The sequence below is a fragment of the Euprymna scolopes genome, chromosome 34 (genome assembly GCF_053919585.1).
Source record: "Euprymna scolopes isolate OS-2025 chromosome 34, ASM5391958v1, whole genome shotgun sequence".
NCBI classification, from domain to species: Eukaryota; Metazoa; Mollusca; class Cephalopoda; order Sepiida; family Sepiolidae; genus Euprymna; species Euprymna scolopes.
In genome coordinates, this window is record NC_136515.1 from 31,846,782 (window position 1) to 31,871,661 (window position 24,880).

Sequence of the window (24,880 nt, forward strand, 5' to 3'; positions counted from 1 at the left end):
TTTTTTTATTCATTTTTTAGGTGAAAGTACACATAAACTGGTCGGTTTCTAATGTGTGGAAAATCTAGCTCCGAAAAAAAAAAAAAAAAAGAAAAAAAAAAAAAAAGAAAAAAAAAAAACGTATTCTGGATAGTAACAAAAAATTAAAATAGCCTGAGTCTCAAAAGATTTCTTCTTTACTGATCAAGGAAAAAAACGGTTAAGTGTAGTTCACCTTCTGTTTCTCTCTTCCTCTATTAATATCTCTCTCCATCCCTCTCTTCCTTTCCCTCTCTCAATCTATCTTTCTCTCTATATCACTCTCGCCATCTCTCCTTCAGCCCCTTTGTCTCTCTAACTCCCTCTATCTCTTTCTCCTTTCCTGTGTCTAGCTCCCTCTCTGTTTCTAACTCTCCCCCTCTCTCTGTCTATCTATCAACCCCTCTATCTCTCTCTATCTCCTCTTTTTCTATTTCCCTCTCACTTTCTCTTTTCTATCTATATATCTTCCTATCTATCTATCTGTCCATCTCTAATCCCTCATCCTATTTTAGTCTCCTAAATTAATTACAGTGAATAAGGCATTGTACAAAACATGGAAAATCCTATTTTAGTCATATATATATATATATATATATATATATATATATATATATATATATATATGATATATATACAATATATATATATAATATACATATATAATATATATATATAGTATATATATTATATATATATATGATATATATACAATATATATATATAATATACATATATAATATATATATATAGTATATATACAATATATATATATAATACATATATATATATTATATATACTATATATAATATATGTATATAATATATATATAATACATATATATATAATATATATACGATAAACAATACATATATATAATATATATATAATATACAATATATACTATATATATAATATACAATATATAAATATTATATATATAATATACAATATATAATATATATATAATACACAATATATAATATATATATAATACACAATATATATATATATATATAATATAAATATATACATTATACAATATATATATAATATAGTAATTTATAAAATATATATGGCGATTAAGCTACACTGAATATTTGGCGTTTCATCCACTATAGGATTCGTCAGGCTTATGCGCGAATTCTGTGGTTGTGTCTCGTTTTTATATATGTTGAGGATTTTAGTTAGCCAATCAGCTTTCTAGTATCCACCGCGCCCCTTCCTATCAGCCAATGGGCATGCATTTTATCGAACAAAGGCTCTGTTTTAGAACTAGGTTAGTGGTTTAAGGCAGACGATTTTCCTCATTTCTGCTCTTTTTTTTATATATATTTTTTTATTTTTTATATATATAATATATATAGATATATATAAAATATATATATATAATAAATATATATATATAATATATATATAATATATATGTGACACTTACGTCACCCGCGTGTCGTCTAGTGGCGGAATTGTTCCCCGATTGTTGGTCCTCGTGTCTTCTGATGAGAATGTCAGTGGCCAGTACCTGAAAGAGACTCGTCGAGCGTTTCTTCAAGCATGCCAAACAAATTAAAAAAAGACAAGTCAACACTTGTTTTTGTTTTTTTTGTGATTCAAAATTTCTTGTTATTCATAAAAGGTTACAATCGTCGTTTCGTATTTCACTATCAAGTTAGGGACTGGCCGTTTGTTAACTTTCGTTTTCGATAAAAACTAAATGGCTACGTCGGCAGGGTCAATCGATGAGGTCGGCTTTTTCGCTCGTTCGAGCCCAGGGGAGCACAATGTCTCTCGGTGTCTGTCGGTCTTTGTGTGTCTTGCTCTCAAAACTCGCTGCTTATATTGTGGGGGCGGGAGCTAACTCTTCTTCTTTTTCTCTCATTCGGCCCTTTAGCCAATCAGGATGCCGGAACCGCTGTCACTCAAATCTTCACCAGGCTGCCTATGCCCAAAATGGGGCTGTTTCTTCTTCTTCTGTTGGCAATCGGGTAGAATATCTCAGCCGGCGTGTGCCTAATAGAATCTGACGGGCCATTAAAACCAGAATGATCTCGTTCAATTAACTTTGAGGGATCATAAAAATGAACCAAATCCAATTCCACAAAGGCCACACGTCTTTTCACTAGAGGCCACTTACCCGCCAGGGAGCAGTCAACAATGGTCGCTTTGTAAATTGGAATTTCATTGGTACACTTCCTTCCACTCACGTATGTCACTAACTGTCATGGTCAATTAGCGTTTACAGCTTTCTTGGCCAAAAGAAATATCCCTCGCACATATCATTCTGGCCCTATCTGCCTTTTTTTTCTTTTTATTTTTTCTCTTTTGTTTACAACTTTCTTTTCTATGCCTGTCGTCTGCCCCCCCCTCTTTTCTCGGTCGCCTGCTACCTATCTCAGTGTCTATCCCGTTGGGTGCATTTAGCTTGCAGTTTACTGCACTATCGTGCTTGTCTCATTCTGCCTCCCTCCCCACGACCTGTCTTTTACATCGTAAAATACATCTTAACTCTCCCAGGTGAATTGTTTCTCAGATGGCTGGATTGCCAACTGCACTGACCGATTTAATGAGAGAGAAAGAAAAAAATATTCGTAAATCGTTGGCCAGCCCCTCTTTTTTTTTTGGACATTTTAATCACATGCCAAAAGTTATAACATCTCTAGGAATTTAAATGTTCGGTTTGGTAGTAAGAAATCAACAAAAACAAAAAAAACAGAACAAAAAAACAAAGCAAAAAAAACAAGCGGAACGAAAGAAAAAAAAAAGTATCTTGTTTGTTAGATGGGTGTGGGTAGGTGTGTTCCCTCTTCTTTTGCTTCAGTTTGTCTCTGGTTTACAGATGCAAGATGGAAGTGTCGTGCAATTTTTCCTTTTTTTTTCTTTCTTTTTCTCTTTTGCTTGCTGTGTGTGTGTGTGTGTGTGTGTGTATAGGTGTGTTCTCTCTCCTGTTTGTCTTTGGTCTACAGGTGTAAGATGGAAGTGTCATGCAACTTTTCCTTTTTTTTTTTTGTGTGTGTGTGTGTGTGTGTGTGGCGTTCTCTCTCCCTCACTGATTTTCCTGCTACTTTCTTACAATTTTAAGAGTCATTTTGGGCGGCATCTGAACTGACTCGTTCTCCGTTCTTTCCACCGCGTCTGTCACAACTGGGGCTGCATCCGCTGGCGCCCCTCTTTCGTTCAGCTGCCCGGCCGTCTGCGTTCTAGTGGTGCGCATCCCCAGTGCAACATAGCACTGCAGTGCCTGTCTAACGAGGTCCACAGGCAACCTTAAATCATGCAGTAGCTCAACCTGTATTTTCAATAATACGTCTCTCAACCTTCCCGGGGCCACTATGCTGGGGTGACAGGTTTCCCGATGACAACACACCTAACTGCGCACATACACGTTCCGAGATTAACATCAGCGACTGTCCCGCCGGCCACAGCCAACAATTTAAAATATGTCTGCACCAGATAGTTCAGTTCTTACAGTCCTGTCACTTCTCCTCTAAATATCTGCACCTGGAAAAATAATCCTCTCAACGCGGTCACCTCCACCCTGGTGACATTTGGCACAGACTCACTATTTTCACCAGCGGTGCCAGCACTTTCGGATCGTTCTCTATCGTTTCTAATTTCTCCGCTGAGGAGATTTCTCATCCTTAAATATCTCCTCGCCTGCTCGGTCCAACCACCTGTCACCGGACCAACTTGGCTTCCTAATCGTGAATGCAACTCTGCTCCACTGCAATATCACCACCGTCTGCTCAGGCTGCCTATCCCTCCTCGATGGATGGCCCTATTGAAATCCAATCCTATCCACTCTGCAACGACTGAAGTTAGCGAAATGAAAACGGAGTAAATGTGGTACTCTGGTGGCTGCAAGGACCCGAACCAAGCATGTCGTGGTCAAGTCGCATCTCCACAGCGATTCACCTATCTCTGAGTGCTTCGAGGTCAGGCTACTTCACTGTCACGCAGTCAAAATTCGAATTGCCCTCAGTACCGTCGGTTTCGAATCTGACTGAGGTGCAAAAATATTTTTTTTTTCAAAAATCAATTCAACCCTCGGAAATTTATATCTCCATTTTTTTTTCTCGCTGCATACACAAAACACACCTCTGCACAGTTTAATTCTCACAACAGCGTTCAACATCGCTACATAAAAATAAAGCCTAAAATATTTTATCAAAGTTCACGTACTGCTCAATCACTTAAGCCTCCTCTCAAAAGTAAGTGCCGATAACATCACGTGGTTCTCTTTACAGTCCAAAGCTGCTTCCCCACGATTTAATTATTACAGTTTTCCTTCAACTGGGAAAATCTCAGGCCAAGCCCCCTTTTTTTTTTGACAGTTTAAATTCCTCCAAGACACCCTCGCTCAATACGCAACGTTCTCGTGCTAAATTACTCTCTCCGTTTGCCAATTTAATCACTGCGAGATACTTCTAAATTGCTTATTGCTCTTTCTGCTATTTAAGGCGCCCCCACCCTGAAGCTTTTGGTTTTAGTCCTTAGCTACCTCCAAGGTCAGTCCGCGACACAATCTGCCAACAGTGCAAACACATGGGGGCCCTCTATGCATCCACAGAGAAAACAATTGCACCACATTTCAACCAGTAGATGTCGCTCCAAGCTCCCGTCTCTGCCCTACTGACCCCCATTGGTCCTTGGTGGAAGGACGTCACACTACTCCTGGGACAGGGAGTCCCTTGCTCCCCTCAACGGCAGCCTCGGTTTACTTCTCCCTATTTGCTGGAGCCAGGAGATAGGTATTGGACACTCCTCATCCCATTCGCTCGACTCCTCAGCTGACTCCGTGGTCAACTGCCATTCAACTCTCTTTTCTTCACGAGCCGCGTCTACTCTTCGTGACCTCCTATAGCTGGTGGAGTGGAACCCTGCAATTTCCCATTCCAACCTTCTGTCCGTCTCTATATTTCTAGGCTCTATAGAGGTCGTCTCTCTTGTCTTAAACCGTCGCTCGGTGTCGTCCCTATAGTCGTCAGGAACTCTGTCCTCATCTCGCATTTGACTACCCCCGGGATTCTTTATCTTTTTACCCGTCTCCTTCATCCAAACTTGGTCACCCTGACTTAATTGTCTAGTAAACGCTGCCTTTTTTTTCTTCTTGACCTTCCTGGTCCTATTCGTCCTATCGGCCGTCACCTTGGAGACTGTCCCTGATTCTCGTACCACTGGATCTGTAAGAGTTACTCCCTCCTTATTTAACTTATACCTCGCTACCCGGTTGACTTGGGACAATTTTCCTCCCTGTTCCTTGGTGCTATCCGTCTTGCCCATACAGGACCCGACCGTTCTTGGGGGAAGCTTCCTGTTGCTGTCAGCTCCCATAGGAAGAGGGACAGACCTCGTGTCACCTAGTGGTATCTTCACCCCTATCACCGTTAGCGTGTCTGGATTAAAACTCAGAGTGGCTCCCCTCGCTCGGAGCCAATCCTCTCCCAGAATCCTTTCGTTGCATAGCCCAGATACCACATACAGGGGGAAATTCTCTTTCTTTCCGGCCGCTCGTACGGGTAGCCATACCTTCCCTGCCACTGACATCCAGCTACCGTCGGCCTGACTGAGCTCCACATTCGACGGGTACAACCTTCTCCTCCCTGCTACCGTCCGATAGACGTCCGCGTCTATTAAGGATATTATCGCTCCGGTGTCAACCAGAGCCTTCACCTGCGTGGCTCCTATCGTCAGATTACAGGTGAGTTCTCCCTTTTCGCCTGCACCGCGGTCTTTTCGCCGGCGAATTTCCTCTTCAACTGATCGCGAAAATCAGACCAGGCTATGCTTGGGTTACTTTCCAAGCATTTGCATATATATTCCGAGGCAACCCCGGTTGCACCGTTGCAGGCTAGCAGAACCATTTCCCTTTCTGTCAAACCATATACTAATCTTTTTTTTTTAATGATCGCTAACCACTCCTTGACTCCCCTCTCGGGTCTCCCCCATATGCGGGTATGCTAACCCCCCACAGTGGCCGCTCCATGGTCATCTGCAGCTCAACAGTCTGCCCTGACCCCTCCCCCATCGATTAACCCGCCCCGAATCCCCCGAGAATGCATTGTCTTATTATATATTTTTTTCACCACTCAAACTACTCCTCGCCCCTACAAGGTTAAACAGCACCCATACAAAACACAGACAACCGCTGAAACCGAGCAAAGCATACAAAAGAGGGAACCAGCAAAAAAAAAATGGACTCACCCGGTCTGTTGCACATGTGTTCTTCTGCAACTGGCGGATGACTAAGCTGTTCAGACTGTATATATAGTTGACTAGAGTTTGTCGTCTGGCTTCACTCGTGGCGTTTTTTTTTTTTTCCTTTTTCAAGATGTGCTTTGGTTTCGAATTTACTTTCTCTTTTTCTTTTTTTTTCAATTTTGGCTTTCTCTGTTTTTCTCCCTTCTTGTTTTGTTCGTTGTTTTCCTTGGGTTTGTTTTAACTTTTTTTTGGCGGTCTCCCGTATTCAGAAGATACGGGAGAAAGAATTATGCCCATGATTATTCGGTCGTACGTCGCTTTTTTTTTTTTTTTTGACGTGTTTTCCTGTGTCTGCGGCTCCAGAAATGTGACACTTACGTCACCCACGTGGCATCTAGTGGCGGAATTGTTCCCCGATTGTTGGTCCTCGTGTTGGCCAGTACCTGAAAGAGACTTGTCGAGCGTTTCTGCAAGCATGCCAAACAAATTAAAAAAAGACAAGTCGACACTTGTTTTTGTTTTTTTTTTTGATTCAAAATTCCTTGTTATTCATAAAAGGTTACAATCGTCGTTTCGTATTTCACCATTAGGTTCGGAACTGGCTGTTTGTTAACTGCAAAGTTCTTTCGTTTTCGATAAAAACTAAATGGCTACGTCGGCAGGGTCAATCGATGAGGTCGGCTTTTTCGCTCGTTCGAGCCCAGGGGAGCACAATGTCTCTCGGTGTCTGTCGGTCTCTGTGTGTCTTGCTCTCAAAACTCGCTGCTTATATTGTGGGGACGGGAGCTAAATCTTCTTCTTTTTAGCCAATCAGGATGCCAGAACCGCTGTCACTCAAATCTTCACCAGGCTGCCTATGCCCAAAATGGGGCTGTTTCTTCTTCTTCTGTTGGCAATCGGGTAGAATATCTCAGCCGGCGTGTGCCTAATAGAATCTGACGGGCCATTAAAACCAGAATGATCTCGTTCAATTAACTTTGAGGGATCATAAAAATGAACCAAATCCAATTCCACAAAGGCCACGCGTCTTTTCACTAGAGGCCACTTACCCGCCAGGGAGCAGTCAACAATGGTCGCTTTGTAAATTGGAATTTCATTGGTACGCTTCCTTCCACTCACGTATGTCACTGACTGTCATGGTCAATTAGCGTTTACAGCTTTCTTGGCCAAAAGAAATATCCCTCGCACATATCATTCTGGCCCTATCTGCCTTTTTTTTCTTTTTATTTTTTCTCTTTTGTTTACAACTGTTTTTTTTTCTATGCCTGTCGTCCCCTCCCCCTCTTTTCTCGGTCGCCTGCTACCTATCTCAGTGTCTATCCCGTTGGGTGCATTTAGCTTGCAGTTTACTGCACCGTCGTGCTTGTCTCAATATAATAATATATATACAATATATATATATATATATATATATATATAATATCTATATATGTATTATATATATTATACATATATATTATATATACATATATTATGTATATATTATATATATATACATTATATGTATATCTTATGTATATACATATATTATATATATATATATATATATATTATATACATACTAGCTGTACCCTGCCACGCGTTGCTGTGGCTCAATTTGGTGTAATGAAAAATTCTAATAAAAAGAGAAAATGCATGTTTCTTATACTCTTAGTACAGCAATCCACTCCAAAATGTCAAAAAAAAAAAAAAAAGGCGAAAATGAAAAAAAAATGTTACTCTTGCAGAATTGGATCCTGATCCTTTGGATTACCGTCAATCATGGTTTGGGCTCGACCAACAGTCAGTGGATAAATCTGAACCTAGTAAAAATGTTGAAACGCTAAATGTTTTTTTTTGTTTTTTCTGTATACAAAAATGTGAGTTAGTAATTGATATTTGAGTGATTGGGGGGGGGGGGTACTATACACAGATTCGAAAAAGTTGTCCAAAAACAAATAAATGAAAGCAAATGAAAGTTTCTACCTAACTGGATGATTGTTTAGTGTTTTCATGTAATGTAAAATGTTTAATAGGCTTGAAAAACAGAAGTGGTTGCAGACTCTGTTGAATACGTTAAATTTGGAAAAGTAAGTTGAAAACTAAAAACTATACAATACGGAGTCAAAAACCTACCGAATATATATTACCATGACATAGGCTGACATAATCGGTGGGTTTGTGACAGTATTTTGTATAGTTTTTTAGTTTTAACTCACTTTCTCAAATTAAATGTAATCAATAGTGTCCGCCACCATTTGTATCTTTCAAATACACCGATAAACACTGTTTTTTGAGCCGACTAAGCGTTACATTAAATGAAAAGGGCTTGTATTACTAAACACAGATACAAAGAAGTTGTCAAAAAATAAATATATAACAAATAAATGTTATCAAAGGCAAGAAAAGTAAATGTTCTACCTAACTGGGTAAGATTGTAGTGTTTTTATGTAATGTATAATCGGTTCAAAAAAATGCAGTGTTTACATGTATATTTGAAAAATACAAATAGCGGCAGACTGTATCAGACACGGTAAGTTTGAGGAAATATTGGGAAAATGAGTTTACACTAAAAAACTATACAAAATACTGTTAGGAACTCACTCAATATATGTTACTGTGACGTAGGCTGACATATAATCAGTGGTTTTAAACTTTTGTTCGATACAGGTGACGACTTTTAAGAGTCCCTTTCAGTGATTACCTGGTTTGAGGATATTTGTACAACTAAACTGCAAATCTGCCCCCAAAATCCGGTATTATTTTACTTTAAGGCCCGTCTCATGGTTGTATATAACGAAATATTTTATTGTAGATTTCTGTCGCAAAAAGGAAGTTTTCATGATATGATCAAATTACTTTTTCGAAAAGTGGGTGATCACTTCTCATTCTAAATTTAGCTTAGAATGAGCACCCACTTTCGGACCACCTGAGAGTAGGGCATTTTTCTGTGGGTTTCTTGGGTAAAAAGTTTTTTGTTTGATTTTTTTTGCATGGTAATAACCCCTGAACTCTGGGACTATTTTCCATTCCAGAGCCGTGGCCTTCGTTTATGCTACGCGCGAGCATAAACGAAAGCTATTTAGCCAATAAACATGGAAACCCCTCCCTCTCTCAGGTGGCTAGAAAGTGGGTGTTATTTTAAGTTAAAGTTACATGCAAAAGGGATCGCCTACTTTTCGGAAAAGTAATTTCTTCATACCATAAAAACTATTTTTTTGCGACGTAAACGGTTTGCAGATCGTTATTAGCACACCGAAATATACACAACATTTATTTCTTATTATTTTATGATAAATATATATATATATATATATATATGTATATATATATAATACATACATATAATATATATTGTATATAATATGTAAATTTATATAATATATATATATATATATATAATGTGTATATATATATATGTAATATATATTATAAAATACATATACATAATATATATACCTACATATATAATAGAATATAAAAAGATATATATACAATATATATATATATGTATATATATATAATATATAAATGTATATCTATAATATATATATATATATATATATATATATATATATAACATACATATATATCTATAATATATATATATAATATACATGTAATATATATCTATAATACATATATATATATGTATATGATATATATATGCATAATATATATGTATATGTATATAATATATATACATATGTATAGAATCTATATATGTATATGTAATATATATATATATGCATATAATATATATAATATACATATATATAATATATATATGATATATATGTATATAATATGTATCTATAATATATATAATATATATGTGTATAATAAAAATATATATATAATACATATTTAATATATATAAATATATATATAATATATATATACATAATACATATATATATAAAATATATATGTATATATATAATATATACAATATATATAATATATATACACAACATATATATATAATATATATAAGTATATTATATATATCATATATTAACATTATATACATACATCTATTATTTATTATATATACATATATATATATTATATATACTATAAATATAATATATATTATATATATATATAATACATGTATAATATATATATATTATATATAATATATATATAATATATATATAATATATAATACATATAATATATAGATATAATATATATATAATATGTATATATAATATATATTATATATATTACATGTATATTATATGTACATTATATATTGTATATATATATTGTATAAACATATATATTATATATACATATACCTATATATATTAAATATACATATACATATTAAATATACATATATATATTAAATATACCTATATATATTTTATATATACCTATATATATTAAATATACATATATATATATTTTATATATACATATATGTACATATTAAATTTACATAAATATTTTATATATACATATATATATACAAATATATATATATACATATATATACACATATACGTATATATATATACACATATATATACATATATATACACATATATACACATATACATATATATACATATATATACACATATACATATATATACATATATATACATATATATACATATATATACACATATACATATATATACATATATATACACATATACATATATATACATATATACATATATATACATATATATACACATATACATATATATACACATATACATATATATACACATATACATATATATACATATATATACACATATACATATATATACACATATACATACATATACATATATATACACATATACATATATATATACATATATAATATATACATATATATATAATATATACATATATATATAATATATACATATATAATATATAATATATACATATATATAATATATACAATATATGCATATATATACAATATATGCATATATATACAATATATACATATATATAATATATGCAATATACGCATATATATATAATATATACAATATATACATATATATATAATATATACAATATATATATATAATATATACAATATATACATACATATATAATATATACAATATATACGTATATATACAATATATACATATATATATATTATATACAATTTATACATATATATACAATATATACATATATATATAATATATACAATATATACAATATATACATATATATACAATATATACATAATATATACAATATATACATATATATAATATATACAATATATACATATATATATTGTATATACAATATATACACAAATATATATATAATATATACCATATATACACACACATATATGTATATATATAATATATACCATATATACATATATATATATAATATATACCATATATACATATATATATATATAATATATACCATATATACATATATATATATAATATATACCATATATACATATATACATATAATATATACAATATATACATATAATATATACATATATATATAATATATACATATATATATACATAATATACAATATATACAATATATACATATATATATAATATATACATATATATATACATAATATACAATATATACAATATATACATATATATATAATATATACATATATATTAAATATATACAATATATACATAAATATATACAATATATACATATATATAATATATACATATATATACATAATATACAATATATACAATATATACATATATATATAATATATACATATATATAAAATATATACAATATATACATAAATATATACAATATATACATATATATATACAATATATATATATATAATATATATACAATATATACATATATATATACAATATATACACATATATATATATATATATACAATATATACATATATATATAATATATATACATATATATATAATATATACAATATATACATATATATATAATATATATACATATATATATAATATATACAATATATACATATATATATAATATATACAATATATACATATATATATAATATATACAATATATACATATATATATAATATATACAATATATACATATATATATAATATATACAATATATACATATATATATATAATATATACAATATATACATATATATATATAATATATACAATATATACATATATATATATATAATATATACAATATATACATATATATATATAATATATACAATATATACATATATATATATATAATATATACAATATATACATATATATATAATATATACAATATATACATATATATATATAATATATACAATATATACATATATATATATAATATATACAATATATACATATATATATAATATATACATATATATATAATATATACAATATATACATATATATATACAATATATACATATATATATATAATATATACAATATATACATATATATATAATATATACAATATATACATATATATATAATATATACAATATATACATATATATATATAATATATACAATATATACATATAATATATACAATATATACATATATATATAATATATACAATATATACATATATATATATACAATATATACATATATATATATACAATATATATACATATATATATATATATATATATATATATATATAGCTACGCTTCGCACGGAAAGCTTTTAAAAATAAAAAATTAAGATACACAAATGATGCTAGTGCACTTACCGATCTGCGCTATTTTTAAAATCGTATTTCCAAGTGTAATTAAAATTTTATGATATTTTTTTTTAGTCAATTGTAAGGTTAAAGTACAAAAACAAAATATATATATATATATATAATTTAAAAAACCGGGATTTTTTTCCCCCATCTATTAATTAGATAGTTAACCGTTTTAATTCGCAGTTACGAAAAATATTTGAATTTTATTTAATATATTTTTATAATTTGCGATCTTAATGATCTTAATTTATTTTAATAACATGCAAACATTCATTGACTTTACAAATAAATTTTCTTAAAATTTCAATTAAATTGGTAATGTAGAAATATGGTTCTATCGACTTTGAACGAACCATGGAAAACTCTTCTCAATTATTAAATCATTTCTTTCTGATAGGTTCATAAGAGTAGTAGTTGAGGGGCAAAAATCAGAAGCTCACAGTATTAATGCCGGTGTCCCTCAGGGGTCCATCCTGGGCCCAACTCTTTTCCTGATCTACATTAATGATCTTCCAAATCACATCCTTACATCATTTGTAGACATTTATGCTGACGACACTACCATTTATGGTAGCACATCTAAGATAGAAAACGACCAAGTTCTCTCCAATTCTCTCTCCTCTGATCTTGAGCACATAGTACAATGGGGAAAGGAGTGGCTGGTTACTTTTAATGCATCTAAAACCAAGCTTCTCTCTTTACATCATCAACATTCTAATCCACATCTGGCATCAATTGAAATGAATGGCTCTCATCTTCAGGAGGCCTCAAGTTTTGACAAGCTTCTGGGCTTGACCATTACTCCTGATCTTAAATGGAACACGTACATCAAATCTGTTGCCAAGGCCGCTGGAAAAGTGGTGGGATCTTTCTATCGATCCGGTAAATATCTCACTGCTGATTCTATCCTCTATCTATATAAGAGCCAGGTACGTCCAAGGATGGAATACTCTCTGGGCAGGAGCTGCTAGAAAGGACTTGTCCTGCCTTGATAGAGTTCAAAATAGACTTCGTAGCCTCGTAGGAGATGTCCTTTTCTCTTCCTTGCAACCTCTATCTCACAGAAGAGATGTTGCGAGTTTGTCTCTGATGTATCGTTATTTTCATGGAAAGTGTTCGACTGAGCTTCAATCTATGGTCCCCCCTCGCCAAACTTTCACAAGAAACACTCGTCTAGCTGTAAACACTATCAATAATTCCCCCCACTCTTTATCTGTGCGTAAACCTAAACATAGATTCCATAAACAAAGCTTCTTTCTTAGAACTGCACGCCTGTGGAATTGTCTTCCGTTTTCCTGCTTTCCGGCTGACTACAATATGGTTGTGTTCAAGTCTAACGTAAATAAGTTCTTGATGAGCCGTTCCATATAAGTTATCAAATTTACCAAATTTTCATTACTAATGATTACTATATTGTCCAATTTCTACTGTACACTCTTTAACCCTTATCCTTGAGTGGCCTCTTGGCCTTGATAATGTGGTGATGCCTATGTAAAAAAAAAACAAAAACAAGAAGTACATTTTTATATATATATATATATTATATATATATATTAAATATATTTTATTATATATATATTATATACATTATATATCTATATATTACATATATTTTATTATATAAATATTATATATATATATATATGGTGTATATATATTATATATATGTTATCTATATTATATATATAATATACATATATAATATATATATCTATATTAATATATATAATACACACATATATACATAATATATATTATATGTATATATTATATATATTATATATAATATATATATTATATATATATTATATATAATATATATTATATATACATATATATATTATATATATAGTATATATATATTTGATATATATATATAATTTATATATAGGATATATATAATATATATGAACCGCCCCCAAGTAATTACACCTTACCAATTCTCCAATACTATTGCTACATTATCCCTTTGATTACTATACACACAATTAACCTTATCCCTGAGTGGCCATTGGCCTTGGTAAGTGGTGGACTCCATGTAAAAAAAAATATTTTTATATATATATATATATATATATATATATAATATAGATACTAGCGAGACCTGTGGAAATTCCACAGCAGCATTTTTCCTATGTAATATATTGTTGTTGGGCATGCTGTGAACGTTCTATTCAGCATGAATGAAGGCACAATCATAATCTAGTTTTTTTTTTATTAAAACTGTACTGCCCCCTTACTAAAATAATAACTTTGATATATGTCATGAGCTGATTATTTCATTACAAACACACCGGTCAATTAACTCACATTCATCATTTTTCATAATTATTGAATATGTTACTAGGTTCAACACTAATTTTGCATAATTTCAACCCACATTATCGCCTCTGCCTTTACTAAAATAGTAAATTTGATATATTGTATCGGGTGATCATTTTATAAAAAACACAACTCTTAATTAACTCACATTTCATCATTTTTATTTTTAATAATTCTTGGATATAGTACTAATTTTGACAATAATATTTCGTCATTTAAACTCACCATATCGCACACCTTACTAAAATAATAACTTTGATATATTTTCTAGGCTGATTATTTCATTACAAACACATAAATCAATCAACTCACATTTCATCATTTTTCGTAATTCTTGGATATGTTACTAATTTCGACAATATTTTTTTTTACAATTTAAACCAACGTTGTCGCCCAACCTTACTAAAATAATAACTTTGATACATTTGCTGAGCTGATTATTTCATTACACACACACACTAATCAATTAACCTCCATTTCATCATTTTTCATAATTCTTGTGTATGCTACTAATTTCAACAATAATTTTTCATAATTTATACCCACATTATCGCCCCCTCCTCATAAAATAATAACTTTAAAATATTATCTGGGCTTATCATTTTATTACAAACACACTAATGCATGAAATCACATTTAATCATTTTTCATAATTCTTGGATATGTTACTTATTTCGACAATCATTTTTCATAATTTTAACCCACATTTTCGCCCTTCCCTCTAATAATAAATAACTTTAAATAATAACTAAATAATAACTTTGATATATTGTCTAGGGTGAGTATTTCCTTACAAACACACCACTAACTAATATTTCATCATTCTTTTGTAATTCTTGGATATGTTACTAATTTCGACAATAATTTTTCATAATTTAAGCACTCCTTATCTTCTTCCCCATTACTTATATAATAACTTTGATATATTGTCTAGGCTGATTATTTTATTATAAACACAACAATCAATTAAATCACATTTCGTCATTTTTCGTAATTATTGGATATCTTACTCATTGCGACAATGTTTTATAATTTAAACCATCCTTGTCGCCCTCTCTTACTAAAAAGAATACTTTGATATATTTTCTGGGCTGATTATTTTATAAAAAAACATAACTATCAATTAACTCACACTTCATCATTTTTCTTAATTCTTTGATATTTTACACATTTCGACAATTATTTTTAATATTTTTAACCCACATTATCAACGACCCACTACAAACATAATAACTTTGATATATTATTTCATTTCAAACACACCAAACAATTAACTCACATTTCGTCATTTTTCATAATTCTTGTATATGTTACTTATGTCGACAATCATTTTTCATCATTTTAACCCACATCATCGCCCCACTTAGTAAAATAATAACTTTGATGTATTGTCTGGTCTGATCATTTCATTGCAAACACACTAATGCATTAAATAACATATCATTTTTCATAATTCTTGGATATGTTACTAATTTTGACAATTATTTTTCATAATTTAAACCATCCTTATCGCCCTCTCTTTCTTACATAATTACTTTGATATATTTCCTGGGCTGATTATTTTATTATAAACACACACTCGATTAATTCACATTTAATCTTTGTTCATAATTCTGGATATGTTACTGATTTCGACAATAATTTTTATAATTAAAAACCCACATTATGCCTCTCCCTCCTACTTATATAATATATTTGATATATTGTCTGGGCTTATTATATCATTACAAACACACCAATCAAGTAACTCACATTTCATCATTTTTCATAATTCTTGGATATGTTACTAATTTCGACTATAATTTTCATAACTTTAACCCACTATGTCGCCCCCCCCCCCTTACTTAAATAATAACTTCAATATATTGCCTGGGTTGGTTATTTCATTACAAACAAATCAATAAATTCTGGGTATGATCATAGTATATATGTTTCACCTATCTTATCCAATCCCGGGTGACGCCGCATAATCTGTTAATATACATCGTTAACCTATCTCATTCGATCCGGGGCGACACTGGGTATTTTGCTACTATATGCTTTCCACCTATCTCATTCAATACTGGGTGACGCTTTCAGATATATTTGCACATCTCATTCACCTGGACCGACTTTATATCCTCAACCCACTGTTAAAAATATACAGGAAATAATGTAATGTCTAAATAGTAAATTGTTTCAGCCATTTCCGGGACCGACTTTATATCCCAAACCCACTGCTAAAAATATACATGAAATAATGTAATGTCTAAATAGTAAACTGTTTCAGCCATTTCCGGGACAAACTTTATAACCCCAACCCACTGCTAAAAATATACATGAAATAATGTAATGTCTAAACAGTAAACTGTTTAAGCCATTTCCGGGACCGACTTTATATCCCAAACTACCTGCTAAAAATATACATGAAATAATGTAATGTCTAAATAGTAAACTGTTTCAGCCATTTCCGGGACCGACTTTATATCCCCAACCCACTGCTAAAAATATACATGAAATAATGTAATGTCTAAATAGTAAACTGTTTCAGCCATTTCCGGGACCGACTTTATATTCCAAACCCACTGCTAAAAATATACATGAAATAATGTAATGTCTAAATAGTAAACTGTTTCAGCCATTTCTGGGACCGACTTTATATCCAAAACTCACTGCTAAAAATATACATGAAATAATGTAATGTCTAAATAGTAAACTGTTTCAGCCATTTCCGGGACCAACGTTATATCCCAAACCCACTGGTAAAAATATACATGAAATAATGTAATGTCTAAATAGTAAACTGTTTCAGCCATTTCCGGGACTGAGTTTATATCCCAAACCCACTGGTAAAAATATACATGACATAATGTAATGTCTAAATAGTAAACTGTTTCAGCCATTTCCGGGAACGACTTAATATCCCAAACCCACTGCTAAAAATATACATGAAATGATGTAATGTCCAAGACGTAAATGGTTGCCGCCATTTCCGGAACCGACTTCATATTTCCCACCCCAATGTTAAAAATATACATTAAATAAAGCAATGTGTAATGCGTAAAGGGGTTCACCCATTTTCGCGACTGATTTAATATCCCCCCACCCCACTGTTAAAAATATACATGAAATAAAGTAATGTTTAAATTATAAACGGTTTGAGTAATTTCTTGGACTGACTTAATATCCCGTAACCCACTGCTTAAAATATACTTGAAATAAAGTAATGTTTAAATCATAAACTGTTTCAGTAGCTTTTCGAAAGTAATACCTAAAAACATTAACACTTTTAGGAATTAGGTAACCATTGCTTCAATATGAATATCTGAGTGTACTATCAGTTTCAGCATTCCAGTGACTTAAATCCCCCCATTTTTTGGTCTTGGTTAATGGAGGAGAAATCCTTCATTACTGATACAATTCTTATTTTTGTTATTGACCAGAGAGCCCCTGTTGGGGAGCTGGTTTCCCCCTAAATTTTTAACCGACCTCATGTCCAATTCCGCCCTTGTGGGGAGGCAAGTAAACAAAGAAAAACTAATCAGAACGGACATTTTCCATGGCATTTTATAATTAATCAGGAGTAACACTTCCAGGGCATTTTGTAATTAAATCAGAAATAACTTTTTCCAGTTACTTTTTTAATATTAAAACTTTGTTACATTAAACATAGTACCTATTCACAATGCCTCCCCATGGGACAGATTTAGACACCAGGGTCGTTTTTTTAACGTGGAGAATAAATTGTTTTAGTCGTAAAGGATTTCTCTTCCGCTGAGAGAGAAGAAATTGAAATGTAGCACCTGAAGAACAGATACTACACTTTGATCTTAGCCAAAAAGGCCAAGAAAGACAAATCATTTTTATTAGCTTTGCCTCAACAACGACACCAATTTTCTTTGTTTTTTTAAACTGGAATATTCTACTTTGCTTTCAAGGGGTGGCAATTTTTATTTGGAATATTCCACTTTCCCTTTTAAGGGATGCACAGCATGATAACGGACGGAACGATAAGCGTAATAATATAAGGATAATATATAGATATAATATATATAATATATATACAATACATATAATATTAATAATATATACATAATACATGTATATAATATATATAGATATTTTTTTTACACAGTGATCACCACTTATCAAGGCCCGGAAGCCACTCAGGGATAAGGGTTATTGCAAGTACATTACGGTAGTGTGGAGATTTGATTAAGTGTTTACTTAAGGGGGCGGTTCATTAGGAATTTGTTAAAATTTGACTTGAAGACATCCAAGTTGTAGTCCGGTGGGAAGCAGGCAGACGGAACAGAGTTCCACAGGCATGCAGTTCTAAGAAAGAAGTTTTGTTCATGGAATCCGCGTTTTGATTTAGGCACAGATATAGAGTGGGGGAAATTTTTCACAGTGGATTCAGCTAGACGGGTGTTTTTCGTGAAAGATTGGCGAGGGGGGACCAGAGATTGGAGTTCAGACGAGCACCTGCCATGGAAATAACGATAAAACAAGGATAGGCTCGCAACGTCTCTTCTGTTGGAGAGAGGTTGCAGGGTAGAGAAAAGGGCATCCCCCACTAAGCCACGAAGTCTATTTTGTACTCTGTCAAGGCAGGATAGGCTGTTTTTAGCAGCTCCTGCCCAGATATGGCAACAGTATTCCATCTTTGGACGTACTTGGCTTTTATATAGATAGAGAATTGCATCAGTAGTGAGATATCTTCTGGAGCGGTAGAAGGATCCCACCATCTTTCCAGCGACCTTGGCAACAGACTTGATGTACGTGTTCCATTTCAGATCAGGAGTAAAGGTCAAACCCAGAAGCTTGTCAAAACGCGGGGCCTCACCCAGACGAGAGCCATCCATCACAATTGATGCCAGATGGGGATCAGAGCGTTGATGATGTAAGGATAGGAGTTTGGTTTTGGATGCATTAAAGGTAACCAGCCACATCTTCTCCCACTGAACCACGCGCTCGAGATCAGAGGAGAGAGAATCAGAGAGAACTTTGTCATTTACAGCTTTTGATGTGTTGCCGTAGATGGTCGTGTCATCAGCATAGATGTCAACGAATGATTTAAGTATGTGTTTAGGGAGGTCATTGATGTAGATCAGGAAGAGAGTTTGGCTCAGGATTGACCCTTGAGGGACTCCAGCATTTATATTGCAGGCCTCTGATTTTTGTCCATCTACCACTACTCTTATGAGCCTATCGGAGAGAAATGATTTAATGATTGAGAAAACATTTCCAGTTATACCGTAGCTGGAAATCTTGTGAAGTAGACCCTTATGCCATACCTTGTCAAAGAGCAATTGCCCTAGAAAGGAAGCCTTTGTCAAGAGATTCACTAATCCTGTGGTATATAACCGTCAGCACATCTGCGGTAGATCTTGCAGAGCGGAAACAATATTGTGTGTCACTAAGAAGGTTATTCCTGCTGAGGTGGTTTACTATTTCTCTATTTAATATGGATTCCAGCAACTTACTCATAATACACAGGAGACTTATTGGTCTGTACTGAGAGGAAGATGACTTATCACCTGAATTCTTAAATACAGGGCAAACTGATGAGGTCTTCCAGGGAGTCGGAAAGCACTTCTCTTTAAGGCAGCACTTAAATAGTTTCATAAGTATGGGAGCAAGTTCTGGTTGAAGCTTTTTTTAACACTATAATTGGGATGCCATCAGGGCCAATTGCTTTACTGGAATCTAGGTTCTTGATTAGCTTGGCGACCTCATGCACGGATATTTGTATGTTACCTAGCTTGTTCTGTGTTATAGGAGGAAATATGGGGAGTTGATGGCCTTCGTTGCATAGGGTAGAATTAGCTGCAAAGTTCTTTGCAAATAGTTTGGCCTTATCTGACGCTGACGAGATGACCTCTGGTCCATTGATAATGGTTATATATATATATTACATATATATTATATATATGTATATTATACATATGGATTATATATATATATTATATATATAAATTATATCATTATATTATATATATATATATATATGATATATATAGATCACATATATATTATATATTATATATATATTATATATCTATATATATAAAAATGTAATTCTTGGTTTGTTACAAGTGAATAAAAACATATTTCTACATTACCAATTTATTTGAAATTTTCATACAACCCATCTTTAGAGTCGAGGGATGCTTTTGTGTTATTAAAATAAATTTACCTCGCAAACTATTAAAATATTAAATAAAATAAATATATTTTTTTAACCGTTAGTGCGAACCTGCTTTGTTGATAAAACTGAACTTCCGGTTCAATTCATTTCACAGCCACGAATTGACGAAAAAGAAGTAGATTTCATTTTTTGTTTACTCGATAAGTAAAAAAAAACAAAAAAAACATAATTCATTTGTTTATCTTCCAAATTTTTTAATTTTTTCTTTATTATATAAGGCCAAAAAAAAAGTTTGTCGCTTGCATTTTGAGTTTTTTTTTTTTTTCGATATAAGATTGGTTGGTAAAAATACAGTTTTTTTTTTTGGTGCTAATGCAAAGAGTGGTCCGCGCTATTTTTTAAATCGTATTTCCAGGTTTAATTAAAGTTTTATTATATGTTTCTTTTATTCAATTGTAAGGTTAAAATACACCCTCCCCTCCCCATATTAAGAATGGCTTTTTAAAAATTAACGTTATTATTACAACACCGATCACTCTCTGCATGAGTACTGTACTTTCACCTAACAATTTAATAAACAAAACATGGTACTTATGCAGAAAAAGTACCATAATAATATAATAATAGAATAATAATGTTATTTAGAAAGCCATTCTTAACATTTGTTACTATTCTATACTTTCACCTAACAATTCAATAAACAAAAGATGGTACTTATGCAGAGAAGGTACCGTGCTGAAATAACGCTATTAAGAAAGCCATTCTTGACATGGGAAAGGGAGAGTGTTCTGTAACTATTTTATATTTTCACCTTACAATTTAATAAACAAAAGATAGTACTTATGCAGAGAAGGTACCGTGCTGAAATAATACCGTTATTTAGAAAGCTATTCTTAACATGGGGAGGGAGTTTTGCATCTATTCTATACTTTCACCTAACAATTTAAAAAACAAAAATAGATAGTACGTATGCATAGAAAATACCATGCTGAAATAATGTTATTTAGAAAGACATTCTTAACATGGGGATGGTATTTTGTAACTATTCTATCCTTTCACCTATCAATTTAAAAACAAAACATGGTACTTATGCAGAGAAGCTACCCTGCTGAAATAATGACGTTATTATTTAGAAAGCCATTCTTAACATGGGGATAGGGGTGTTTTGTAACTATTCTGGACTTTCACCTAACAATTTAATAAACAAAAGTTAAACTTAAACAGACAAGGAACAGTACTGAATCATTAACATTTAGAAAGCCATTCTTAACATGGGGAGGGAGGATGTTTTCTAACTATTCTGTACTTTCGGTGCTGATGCAGAGAGTGATCCGCGCTATTTTTTAAATCGCATTTCCACGTTTAATTAAAGTTTTATGATATGTTTTTTATTCAATTGTAAGGTTAAAGTACAGAATAGGTACAAAACCCCCTCCCCATGTTAAGAATGGCTTTTTAAATAATAACATTATTTCAACAAGGATCACTCTCTGCATGAATACGGATTAACGTTTTGTTCTTTGCTTTTTTTACCATATTTTTTTGTTTTTTTTCAAGAAAACCTTTTTTTAACAAAGATTGAAAGTGCACGTTTTTTCTTTTTTTTTTTACAGAAGTTGTTTTTATATAAGAAAATATGAATGCTTATAAAGAAATTGGGTACTCGTGCACTTATTGATCCGTGCTGAAATAATAACATTATTTAAAAAGCCATTCTTAACATTGGGAGAAGAGGGTGTTTTGTACCTATTCTGTACCTTACAATTGAATGAAAAAAACGGTAAATTTTTAGATTAGGTCCACCTCCACAATTTTCTTTTAAATGACGACTTTTGTAGGTTTTCGACTATGCTGAATACAGAAATCGCATTGAAATTTTGCAGAAATAAATAGTTATCGAGATATTAAAAATTTGTATAATGCATTGTAATCTCTGGTAGCCGTCTTTTTTACACGTTTGCGCGCGTCATAAACAAATCTATGCGCGTAACAAAGATGGACGCAAAAGAATACAATGCATAAAACAACTATCTATATCTCGATAACTACTTATTTCTGCAAAATTTACATGCGATTTCTGTATTCAGCATAGTCGGAAACCTTTATAAGTTGTCATTTAAAAGAAAATTGTGGAGGTGGACCTAATCTAAAAAAAATACCAAAAAAACATAAAACTTTAATTAAGCTTGGAAATACGATTACAAAAAATAGCGCGGATCAGTAAGTGCATTAACACCCATTAATCGACTCACGTGACCTTATTAACAAATATTATCAAAGGCAAGATATGTTACTTTATTACCGAAATGGATAATTTTTTTGTTTTTTTAATGCAAAATTTTTATTCGGTTCAAAAAACACAGCGTTTACTGTTATATTTGAAAATTACAAATGGCGGCAGACTGTGTTAACACATTAGGTTTGGGAAAATGAGTTAAAACTAAAAAAACTATACAAAATACTGTTAAAAACCACTGAATACATGTCTGCCTATGTCACAGTAACATATATTGAGTGAGTTCCTCACAGTATTTTATATAGTTTTTTTAGTTTTAACTCATTTTCCCAAAGTTTATGTGTTCAACAGTCTGCCGCCATTTGTATTTTTCAAATATACAGATAAACACTACATTTTTTCAAACCGATTAAACATTTTACACTAAATAAAAACACTAAAATCTTATCCAGTTAGGTAGAAAAGTAACTTATCTTGCCTTTGATAACATTTATTTGTTATATTTATTTTTCAACAACTTTTTCGTTTCTGTGTTTAGTAATACAAACCCGTTTTATTTACTATAACGTTTAGTCAGCTCGAAGAACAGTGTTTATCAGTGTATTTGAAAAATACAAACGATGATGGACACTGTTGATGATGTTAAGTTCGAGAAAATGATTTAAAACTAAAAAAACTATACAAAATACTATCAGAAACCCACCGAATATGTCAGCCTATGTCACAATAACATATAATCAGTAGGTGTCTGACATTGTTTTGTATAGTTTTTAACTGATTTTCCCAAACTTAACGTATTCAACAGAGTCCGCGAACATTCGTCTTTTTCAAATACATAGATAAACACTGCGTTTTTCAGCCGATTAAACATTTTACATTAAATAAAAACACTAAAAAATTATCCAGTTAGATAGAAACGTAATTTACCTTACCTTTGCTTTCATTTATTCGTTTTTGAACAACTTTTTCGAATCTGTGTATAATAACACCCCCCTTAACCAAATATTAATTAAAAACTCACATTTTTTAATACAATAAAAAAGAAAACTATTTAGCGTTTCAATGGTTTAGCAACTTTCGGCTTAATCCACTGAATGTTGGTCGAACCCAAGCAATGATTGATGGAAACTCCCAAAGATCCGGATCCAATTTTGCAAGAGTACCATTTTTTTTTTATTTTCGCCTTTTTTTTTTTTTTACTTTTTGGAGTGGATTGCTCTACTAAGAATATAAGAAACATGCA

At 31.6% G+C, this 24,880-nt stretch overlaps 1 protein-coding gene and 1 pseudogene across 1 annotated transcript in view; both read right to left on the reverse strand.

Moving 5' to 3' along the window:
* Positions 1-24,880, reverse strand: part of LOC145259161 (GTP-binding protein 8-like) — a 148,959-nt gene that overhangs the window by 43,938 nt on the left and 80,141 nt on the right. The gene's annotated exons all lie outside the window — the stretch shown is intronic.
* On the reverse strand, positions 18,990-19,106 carry LOC145259387 (U2 spliceosomal RNA; annotated as a pseudogene).